Source organism: Mus musculus, chromosome X, assembly GCF_000001635.26.
Source record: "Mus musculus strain C57BL/6J chromosome X, GRCm38.p6 C57BL/6J".
In the NCBI taxonomy this organism is placed as follows: Eukaryota; Metazoa; Chordata; class Mammalia; order Rodentia; family Muridae; genus Mus; species Mus musculus.
The window spans coordinates 119,834,986-119,846,162 of NC_000086.7; positions in this window are offsets into that span (position 1 = coordinate 119,834,986).

Here is an 11,177-nt window from a genome sequence, read left to right on the forward strand (position 1 = left end):
TATCAGGCTGTGAAATTCATTAGCAAAGGTCTACTCAGTTCTTATATTTAAAAAAATGTAGACAAAAGAAATGAAAGATTTTCTTTTCTTTTTAAATAATCTGTGATACAATGCAATCATCAGTATTACATTTTCATGAGAGCCATTAAACAAGCTAATCAGACTACATAAAATGATAAAATTTTTGAAGGTAAGTAAAGTACAGTGGTGTTTTACATTTTTATAAATTATTTCATTAACATTTCTGTGGGAAGCGGGTGTGGCAGTCTTCCCAAGGTGGTGCCCAGAACTGCAGCCAAGTCTTATGATTTACACCTGACTTCCTCATACACCCAAAAATAAGCCTCATCCATCGTGAGAGCTGCGCAGGTGCTCCACGACGCACAATCAGGCCAATGAACTGAGATGGGGCATGGTTGAGGGGTTATATAAGGGATTGTGATTGGGGGCTAGGAGAAATTCCTGCTTGCATGTTGAAAGGTTCCTGAGTAAACTGCTTTGAGAAGAACGCTGTGTAGTCGCTCTTTTATGCTGGTCAGAGACAGAAGGGACAAGTGGTGGCCCGTACAGGGACACTTCTCTTCGTTCAGAACTCATCGAAGTCAGGGCAGCTAGCTAGTAATTTCCCAGGTAAGTAGGACGAGTTAAGTTCTAGAATTGAGACTATAAGATTCCCAGTTTTCGGACAAGTTGCACCAAGCACCATGGGGAATTCAACCTCAGTTCAAACTGTTCGCCAAGCCCTTAAGGACTTATTGAAAGTGAAAGGAATAGGGTTGAAGAAAGAAACATTGGAGAATTTTTTAAAAGCTGTGGACCAAGTTGCTCCATGGTTTCCCGTGTCAGGACATTTTAAAGTGCCCAGTTGGGAAAAACTAGGGAAAGACTTGAGGTTTGCAGAGGAACAGGGGGTTTTACCAAAAGGGGTTTTGCTGGTCTGGAAGTTAGTGAGAAATTGCATAGAAGATAGAGAAAGATGTGGCACAGAACTCCAGAGAGGTAATGAGGCACTGAATCAGGTAAGAGAGGAGTGCTCTCAAAAATCAGAGGCAGAAGGGAGTTCTAGCAAGGGAGATATGTCGGAGGGTGAGAAAGAAACTGAAGGTAGAGCCATCAGCACCGGGGCCATTGCACCCACCTCAGTATGCCCCTGGCAGAGCATTAGAGCGCAGTCTACATCCAGAAACTTGGAGAGAACTGTAAGCCCAGTGCTTCCCTGTGTTTCAGGATGCACAGGGCAGTCACTACCATGAGCCACTTGATTGGAAAATTATCCAAAGGCTGGCTGAAGTGATTCATGTGTACAGCGTTAGCGCCGCATTTGTAGTAGCACAATTAGAGTCTTTGCATCGTTACTGCTGACTCCCAGTGACTGGCAGAATCTGGCTCGCGATTGCTTGTCACCAGGCCAATATTTAGACTGGAAAGCATTTTTCATTGCATTTGCAGCAGAGCAAGCAGCAATAAATGCGGGTGCAGGCCAGATCGCCTGGGATCAGGACATGTTGTTAGGGCAAGGAAGATTTGTAGCAGCTCAAATAAATTATCCCATCCAAGATTATGAACAGATCAATAATATAGGAACAAAAGCATGGAAATCCCTTCCTAATAGAGGGGAAGTGAGTGGGAATTTAACCAAGATCGTCCAAGGTCCCACGGAGCCATTTGCAGATTTTGTGCCTTGTTTAGTAGAAGCAGGAGGCCGGGTATTTGGAGATCCTGATACTGCTATGCCATTGTTGAAGCAGCTGATTTTTGAGCAGTGTACTAAAGAAGGCAGGCAAGCAATTAATCCATATAAACACAGAGGGTTAGAGGTTTGGATGAAAATATGCAGAGAACTAGGAATTCTGGTCTGGCTGATGCTGTCATGCAGATGTCCCAAGGAAGGGGCGGCCAGAAGAACAATAACTGCTTTAAGTGTGGGCAGCCAGGTCACATGAAGTGCCAATGCCCACAGCTGAGTGGGTCAGGAATTCAGCGGCCTAAGATGCCTGGGCTGTGACGAAAATGCAAAAAGGGGAACCATTGGGCCAGTGATTGTCGATCAGTTAAGGATATTCATGGACACCCTCTTGATTCCAGAAATGGTGGTGTGCAGCCAAAAATACTTGAGGAGGGGCCCCGACCCCAGGGACTGCAAATATATGGGGGCAGTAACCGAGGGATGGCCCAGTTTGAGACCCCCAATGCAATGGAGTCACCCAGGAGAGCCACGAGAGGGAGTGAGGGACTCAACCTCAGTTCTGCCACCCGACTTGTATTAACCCCACACATGGGTATCCAGCTGGTGGATACGGATTTCAAAGGCCCATTACTGGCCAATACAGTGGGGTTGATTTTAGGGAGAAGCTCGGTTACTATGCAAGGATTAATAGTTCATCTGGGAGTGATAGATACAGATTTTACCGGACAAATTAAGATGATGGTATCTTCCCCTAGAGGCATTATTGCCATTTCTCCTGGGGATAGGATAGCTCAATTGATTCTTTTATCTAGCTGTCATTCTCAATTTCCTGCAAAAGATTCAGAACAAGCAGACAAGGGCTTCGGCTCAACAGGGACTTCTAATGTTTTTTTGCTCTTTGGATCTTGATACCCGACCTTTATTAAAGCTTTCTATTGAAGGAAAGTCCATGTCTGGCCTCCTAGATACAGGTGCTGATCATAGTATCATCAGTACCAAGGACTGGCCCTCTCGTTGGCCGAGGCAACAGTCAGAGCAGACTGTAAGAGGATATGCTCAAATGCCAGAAATGAGCTCTTGCCTCCTACATTGGAGGGATGACATTCTGGCCAGTTTCAGCCATATGTATTGGCAGTTCCAGTGTCTTTACGGGGTCGTGATCTGCTGAAGGAGATGGGCTTTATTTTAACTAATGAAGGAAGCTGCAGCACCAAGGCCCGGGATATCATGTTGGATATGGTCTATGTCCCCGAAAAAGGGCTAGGTCGGTCTTTACAAGGAAGAGCCTCCCCAGTGCAGGTCCATAGAAAGAATGATTGCGCTGGGTTGAGTTTTTCCTAGGGGCCACTGAGAGAGCATTATCCATCACATGGAAAACTGAGGATCAAGTGTGGGTTCCTCAGTGGCCACTTCCCTCAGAAACATTGAAGGCTGCACAGGAACTAGTACAAGAACAACTGGAATTGGGCCATATACGATCCTCCACCTGTCCATGAAATACTCCTATATTTGTTATAAAGAAAAAAAATCAGGAAAATTGAGACTTTTACATGATTTGAGAGAAATAAATAAGCAAATGATTTTAATGGGACCAGTACAGAGAGGGCTGCCATTGCCTTCTGCCTTGCCCAGGAATTGGCCCATTATAGTGTTAGATATCAAAGATTGTTTTTTCTCTATTCCTTTATATCATAAAGATACAGTTAGGATTGCTTTTACTGTCCGTTCTCAAAATCATGCTGAACCTGATAAGAGATTTGAATGGATGGTTTTGCCACAGGGAATGGCAAACAGTCCTACTATGTGTCAACTATATGTTGATACAGCCTTGAAAGGGGTTAGAAAGAGATTTCTGAAGGTAAAATGTTATCATTACATGAATGACATTCTTATTGCTGCTCCCATGGAAGAGTTACTTGATGAAGCTTTGTGGTAACACAGTAGAAGGAAAGAAATTTAGTAGTGGCCCCAGAAAAGGTACAAAAGGATATAGTAGTAAATTATTTAGGAACAAAAATAACAGCAGAATTGGTTTCCCCACAAAAGACCAAATTCGCACCGATAATTTATGTACCTTAAAAGATTTTCAAAAATTATTGGGAGATATTCAATGGGTCCGACCCTATTTGTCTTTAACCAATAAACAATTGCAGCTATTATATGATATTCTACCAGGCAATACAGATTTGAATTATCCCAGATATCTTACTAATGCTGCCAGAACAGCTTTACTTTTGGTGGAGCAGAGCATTCAAGATGCTGCCTTGAGAAACTGAGATGAGTCAAAGTCTATTGCATTGTGTATTTTGCCAACAGAATCACGACCAACGGGGGTCTTATGGCAAGGGGCTCCCTTGCTCTGGATACATCCAAAGAGTTCCCCAGCCAAAACACTTGTTTATTATCCTGCCTCAGTGGCTCAATTGGCTTTGCTTGGTATTCAGCAAAGTGTACAATTTTTTGGCATTCCGCCAGAGGATTTGCTAGTTCCATCTAATGTTAAACAGCTAGAAGTGTTATCAGCTACAGTAGATGAGTGGGCCATTTTGAGGTGCACTTTTCAGGGCTAATTTGATCATCATTTTCCCAAACATCCAATATTACAATTGATTAAAGCTCATCCTGTGATTTTTCCTCATGTTACTTCAAAAATTCCTTTGCCGGATGCTCCACTTATTTTTACAGATGGTTCTAAGACAGGATATGGAGCATATTTAGTAGCAGGATCATCACCAGTTACCATACAATTCCCCCCTGCCCCCCGCATCACCACAAGTTATTGAATTGCAAATTGTGATTCACAGTTTCATGTTAATTCCAAAACCTTATCCTCCCGACTTAAAATTTCTTGAGCGGAGGAGAGAGAGATCTTGAAAATGTGCCAAACATGTGCCCCATTATTGCCTCAGATAGGGGTGCGGGTCAGTCCACGTGGATTGCGCCCCTTGCACCTATGGCAAGTGGATGTTACCCATTTCTCTGATTTTGGAAAGTTAAAATATCTTCATGTCTCCATAGATACAGCTTCTGGTGTCATTTTTGCCTCCTTGCATACAGGAGAGAAGGCACGTCACATGATTGCGCTTTGCTTTGAAGCTTGGGGTGCCTGGGGACAACCTAAAGAATTAAAGACTGATAATGGGCCGGCTTATAGTTCTGCCTCTTTTGTTTCCTTTTGTAAAATGATGGGTGTCTGGTTGACCCATGGGTTACCCTATAACCCTCAGGGTCAAGGCATTATTGAATGAGCCCATCGTACCCTAAAAGAATGCTTAATTAAACAAAAAGGGGAATTGCCTCTACTGGTTCCAACCCTAGGGAGAGATTAGCCATTGCCCTTTATACCTTGAATTTCTTGAATGAACACAAACATGGACGGGTCACAGCCAAGCGTCACATCGATCCTGATGTTTCTCAAAAAGGCATGGTCATGTGGAAGGATGTCTTAAGTGGTTGTTGGAAAGGCACTGATCCAGTGTTGGTTTGGGCGAGAGGGTCTGTTTGTGTGTTTCCTCAGGATCATCGACTGCTGCTGTGGGTCCCAGAGCGGTTGACCAGAGCAGTCCAAAATGAGCAGAGTGGGAACAGCGTGGATGTTCCTGGTGTTGAGGATACTTCCCGTGGTGATGACTGAAGATCCACGTTGGGATTCTTATCTGTGTTTCCCAAACCCATGCCATTGACACATTCGGCACAAGTGTTCCCTCGATTTTTCACATCTAATGCTTTGCTGCAGTTACCCTTTTTACCATGGGATGGGGAAATAGCGCCTGTGCAGGAACCGATGCAGCTTCAGTTGAGGGGATTGCTGTGCTTTCAAATGATTCAAAATATTTCTTAGAATAGTGGCTGCGTTCAAATGTATAATCAAACAACAGCATGGTTTGATATGCCAATTAATAGTTCTTCTAAAGCTAATGCCACATGGATTCAAGGGGTGTGGCCTGCCAGTGGCAATGATACCATACCTCCCCAACCTAGATGGGCTCCCTTTTGCAAGGCTAACCATGATTCACTTCTGCCATGGACTGGGTATCAGTCTAGAAAGGCAGCTTGGGCTATAAAGAAATATTTTACCGTTTTTCCTTATATTGGCACAGTCCATAATAGCTCATTTTTAGGATATAATTGGACCTATCAAAATCCAGCTCAAGTAGGAGCTAGTAATCCTTTTAATGTGTGGTTGTTGTGTGGTGTGAATGGTAGTTGCACAGATCTTTCTCCTCTGAGTATGCTAGTGGGAGGGGCATGGGGTAATGCAAGTCTTTATTGGAATGAGTCTACTGTGTTTGAAACCTCTGTATCTCAACTTGCTGGAGGGTGCAATGCTTCCTTTAAGGCTCCGCCTGTTTGTGGCCTCCTTTTGTGTTTATTGTTTATAATGGTAGTTATGAGAATAATGTTGTTAATTGTAGTAGTGATATTTGTTATTATAGTATTGCTGGAATGCATCTGAATATCATTTAGCTGTTGTGACTAGGATGCCTCGCTTTGTACCTTGGCCTGTTCAAGCTCCTTCTGCTATGACTTTGTTTAGACCTAAGAGGGATTTTTGGCATTCCTGCGGCCATTGTCACTGCTATAGCAATTTCTGCCACCACAGCTACAGCTGTGGCCATATCCCTTACCTCTGTGGTACAAACTGCTGCGGCTGTGAATAATTTATCCGCAGGTGTTTCAGAAGCTTTGGATGTTCAGGGAAATATTAATAGCCAGCTGAAAGCAGGAATTTTATTGCTGAATCAAAGACTTGATTTAGTTCAGGAACAAGTGGATGTTTTGATGGAATTAGCACAATTGGGTTGTGAGTGGAAATATTCGGGACTGTGTGTTACATCTATACCGTTTGTGAATGTCAGTCGTGCTGCTCATTTATCCCACAATATATCTCAGTACCTTACAGGAAATTGGTCTCAGCATTTTGATGGATTAGTTCAGGAATTGAGACAATTCCAACATCCATATTAACTCCACCGGTGTGGACGTGTCCATGCTGAAAGACTGGCCAGCTGGATCTACAGCTGTCTCCCGCTTGAAAGAGTGGGCTGGAATTGGTAGACTTGCCCTGTGTCTGATATTAATCAGCATCCTGGCCTTTTGGTGCATTTGCTGTATACAGTTTCATCAGTGCAGAACCCAAGCCTTGATGATACAGGCTTTTGCAGCGGTGGAGACAGGACAGTCTCCTCAAGTGTGGCTTGGCATGCTAGAGAAGTAGTCAATGATGGGTAAGACTCCCTGGGCATGTCACCAACCTAAGACAGGGATGAAACCAAAGCTGTTTGTCTCCCAATGATGGGTAAGGGGCATTGCCACAGGGGGCAACCTAAGACAGGCATTCTCTCTGCCAAAAAAGAAAAAAGGGGAGATGTGGGGAGTGGGTGTGGCGGTAGTCCCAAGATGTCGCCTGGGACTGCAGCCAAGTCTTATGGCTTGCACCTGACTTCCTCATACACCCAAAAATAAGACTCGTCCATCCTGAGAGCTGCGCAGGCGCACCATGACACACAATCAGGCCATTTGACGAAGGCCAATGAACTGAGATTATGCAGACTGGGCTGATGGGGCATGGTTGAGGGATTATATAAGGGGTTGCGATTGGGGGTTATGAGAGATTTCTGCTGGCATGTTGAAAGGTTCCTGAATAAACTGCTTTGAGAAGAACACTGTGTTGTCGCTCTTTTCTACTGGTCGGTGACAGAAGTGACACATTCCAAATATTGTTTTCTCATACTGCTCCTCCCTCCCCAAGTTCTTTGTCTCCTTCTTCTTCCCCTTTGTTTCTGAGAGGGTGCTGCGCCATCCACTCACACCCCCCCCCACCTCACCCCCATTAGCATCTTCCTTCTTGAGGCATCAAACTTCTACAGGATAAAGTATATCCTCTCTCATGAAATGCCAGACCAGGCAGTCCTCTGCTACACATATGCTGAGGGCCTTGTTCCAGCCTGTGTATGCTCTTTACTGGGTGGCTTAGACTCTGGGAGGTCCTAGGATAGGATTCCAGGTTAGTTGATACTGTTGGTCTTCCTATGGGGATGTCATCCCATTCAGTTCCTACAATCCTTCCACTAACTCTTCTATAGGGGTCCCTGATCTCACTCCAATAATTGGCTGTAAGTAGCTGCATGTCTTAGTCATCTGTTGGTAGAGTCTCTCAGAGAACAGCCATGCTATGCTCCTGTCTGCAAGCAAACATGGCATCAATAATAGTGTCAGGATTGGTGCCTGAACATAGAATGGATCCAAAATAGGGTCTTTCCTTTAGTCTCTGATCTAATTTTGTCTCTGTTTTATCTCATGCAGGATAATATTTTCTAATTCCATCCACTTGCCTATGAATTTTATGATGTTCTTGGGTTGTTTTTTTTTTTTTTTTTTCATTTCTTTTCTTTCTGAGACAGGGTTTCTCTGTATAGCCTTGGCTTTCCTGGAACTCACTTTGTAGACCAGGCTGGCCTCAAACTCAGAAATCTGCCTGCCTCTGCCTCATGAGTGCTGGGATTAAAGGTGTGTGCCACCATGCCCGGCAATGTTCTTGTTTTTAATAGCTGAATTGTTTTCCATTGTATAAATGAACCATATTTTCTGTATCCATTCTTTGGTTGAGGCATATCTATGTCGGTTTCAGTTTCTGGTTATTATGAATAAGTCTGCTATGAACATAGTGAAGCAAATGTCCTTGTGCTATTATGAAACATATTTTGGGCATATGCCCAGGAACTGTATACCAGGGTCTTTAGGTAGAACTACTTCCAATTTACTAAGTAACTAACAGGTTATATTCAGAATAGATGTACAAGTTTGCAAAACAAACAACATTTGGGAAGTGTTCACCTTTTTCTATATTCTTGATGTAATGTGCTGTTATACCTTTCTGATTGGTGTAAGGATTAATTTCAGGGTCTTTTAATGTAGGGTTGTGAGTCCTACATCATTTCCAACCCAGGATATGGCCATTGCTCAGGGAGGCAGGGCAAGGAAGTTGACTGTGCTTATTCCATGCCATCACTGGACAGTCCATTGGGAAGCCCCAGCACACTGCTCCAGGTGTGGAGAAAGTATAGTCTGAGAACCTGGACATTTGGAACTGGCTCAGGGGTCTCTGGCCTGGGATGAGGCTGTTGCCATCTGGTTCTCAGGTTCTTAGACATCCAGGTCTGGTGGAAGCCTTAGAAGAGCTGAGAATGGAGTGGAGGAACGTACAGACTGGATCTAGCTCAGGTCCCAGGGGAAAAATGGGGTGGGCTATGTCTGGCATACAGGTAAAATCTTTGGCTTGAAGGTGATGGCAGGCTAGAACTTGGAGGTGGTCCTAGCTGGGACCTAAGGGAGACTAGACAGCATATATAACACCCTTAACTATCAGAGAAATGCAAATAAATATAACCCAGAGATTCAATCTTACATCAATTAGCATGGCAAAGATCAAAAATGCAGATGACAACTGGTGCTGGTAGGACTGCATGCTAGTAAAACCATTTTGGAAATCAATCTGGCAATTTCTCAGAAAATTGGAAATAGTTCTTACTGAAGACCCAGCTGTACCACTCCTGTGCATATACCCAAATGATGCTCCAACATATAACAGGGACACATGCTTTACTGTGTTCAGTAACTGGACACAACCCATATGTCCCACAAAAGAAGAATGGATATAGGAAATGTGGTTTATTTATACAATGGAATGGTTATTATTCAGCTGTTAAAAATGAAGATATTATACATTTTGTAGGCAAATGAATGGAACTAGAAAATACGATCCTGTTTGAGGTAACCCAGACACACAGGACATTCATGGTATATACTCACCGACAAGTGGGTATTAGACACAATTTCAGAATACTTAGGATTCAACTCACAAACTAGAGTGAGCTTAACAGGAAGGAAGTCAAAAGTATGGATAACACAATCCCCATTTGAACAGGGAACAAAATAATCATGAGAGGCAGAGGGAAGGGCAGAGAGGCTTTGGTGGGAAAACAGAGAGGCAGTACATAAGGGGTGGCAGGAGTGAATGAATGGAAATATGTGGCTGTGGGATTGGGAATGAGGGGAACCTCCAGAAAGAACCAGTGACCTGGGATGTGTGAGGCTCCTAAGACTCAATGTGAGTGACCTTAGCCAAAATGCTCAACAGTGGGGATATGGAACCTGAATAGACCATCTTCAGTAGTTAGGGCCTCTACTAGAGGGATAGGTACACCAAAATCCTTCAATTTTTTTTTTATCCAAAATTGTTCCTGATAAAATGAAATACAAGGACATAAATGGAGCAGAGAGTGAAAGAATGGTTGACCACAGATCAGCTCAACTTGGGATCCATTCCATGGGCAGGCACCAAATGCTGACACTATTACTGATACTATGTTGGGCTTTTAGACAAGACCAGAGCATGGATATACTCTGTAGCTGTCTGATACAGACACGGATACTTACAACCAAGCATTGGACTGAGGTTAGGGACTCCTACAGAAAAGTTAGGAGAAGAATTGAAGGAACCAAAGGGGATGTCAACACCATATGAAGACCAACAGTGTCGGATAACCTGAACCATTTGGTACTCCCAGAGACTAATCCACCAACCAAAGAGCAAGCATGGGCTGGTCTGAGGCCCTCATCACACGTGTAACAGAGGCTTAGCCTCAGTTACAAAGGATGTGCCTAATGTTCTATAAAGACTTGGCACCTCAGCAAGAGGAATGCCCAGTGATATGGGTACCCTCTCAGAGGCAAATAAGAAAGGAGATTATGAAAAGAACTCTGCAAAGAGGGACAGGATAGGGAGGCAATATTTGGGATGTAAATAAATAAAATATTTAATTAACAATAAAATATTAAAATGTCAACCTTCAGAATAAGAGAAAGTATCCTCCAGCTTTTTATCTGACAAAGGGTAAATATATTAGAATATAGAGAAAAACAATAAAACATATTAGAGTTAAAAATACCTGAGTAGATATTTCTTAAGAAAAAAATAAAAATAAATCATTGTGAAGAAAAAATAGCTATATACACATGCTTATTTCAGCATGATTCACAAAGGCTGAGATATAAGATGAGTTTAGGTGCCATGAAAAGATATTCATATATGAGATGGGAATCTCATTAAACCATTAACAATAATGAAATTCAGTTGTTTAAACAAATTTGATGAACCTAAATATTTAAAGACTCATATGTTCCTTCATATTTGTAGAAACTAAAAGACAGCAACCTGGAATCACATGATTACTAAGAACTGGGAAGTATGATAGATGGTTGGTTAGAGGACCATTAAGGGTGGTAGGTAGGTGACTGAATATCAATATGACACATGTCATGAAACTGTAGAAATCCCTCTATAAATCCCATGAGAAGTAACCATTCAGGTATCTTAGTAAAAAAATGTTAAAAAGCATAAAGTGAAAATCCATTGCATAGTTCACACCCACATCTTTTCCTATGGTAAAACTGTTAGATGCAATCCACTCTTTTTTTTTAACATTTT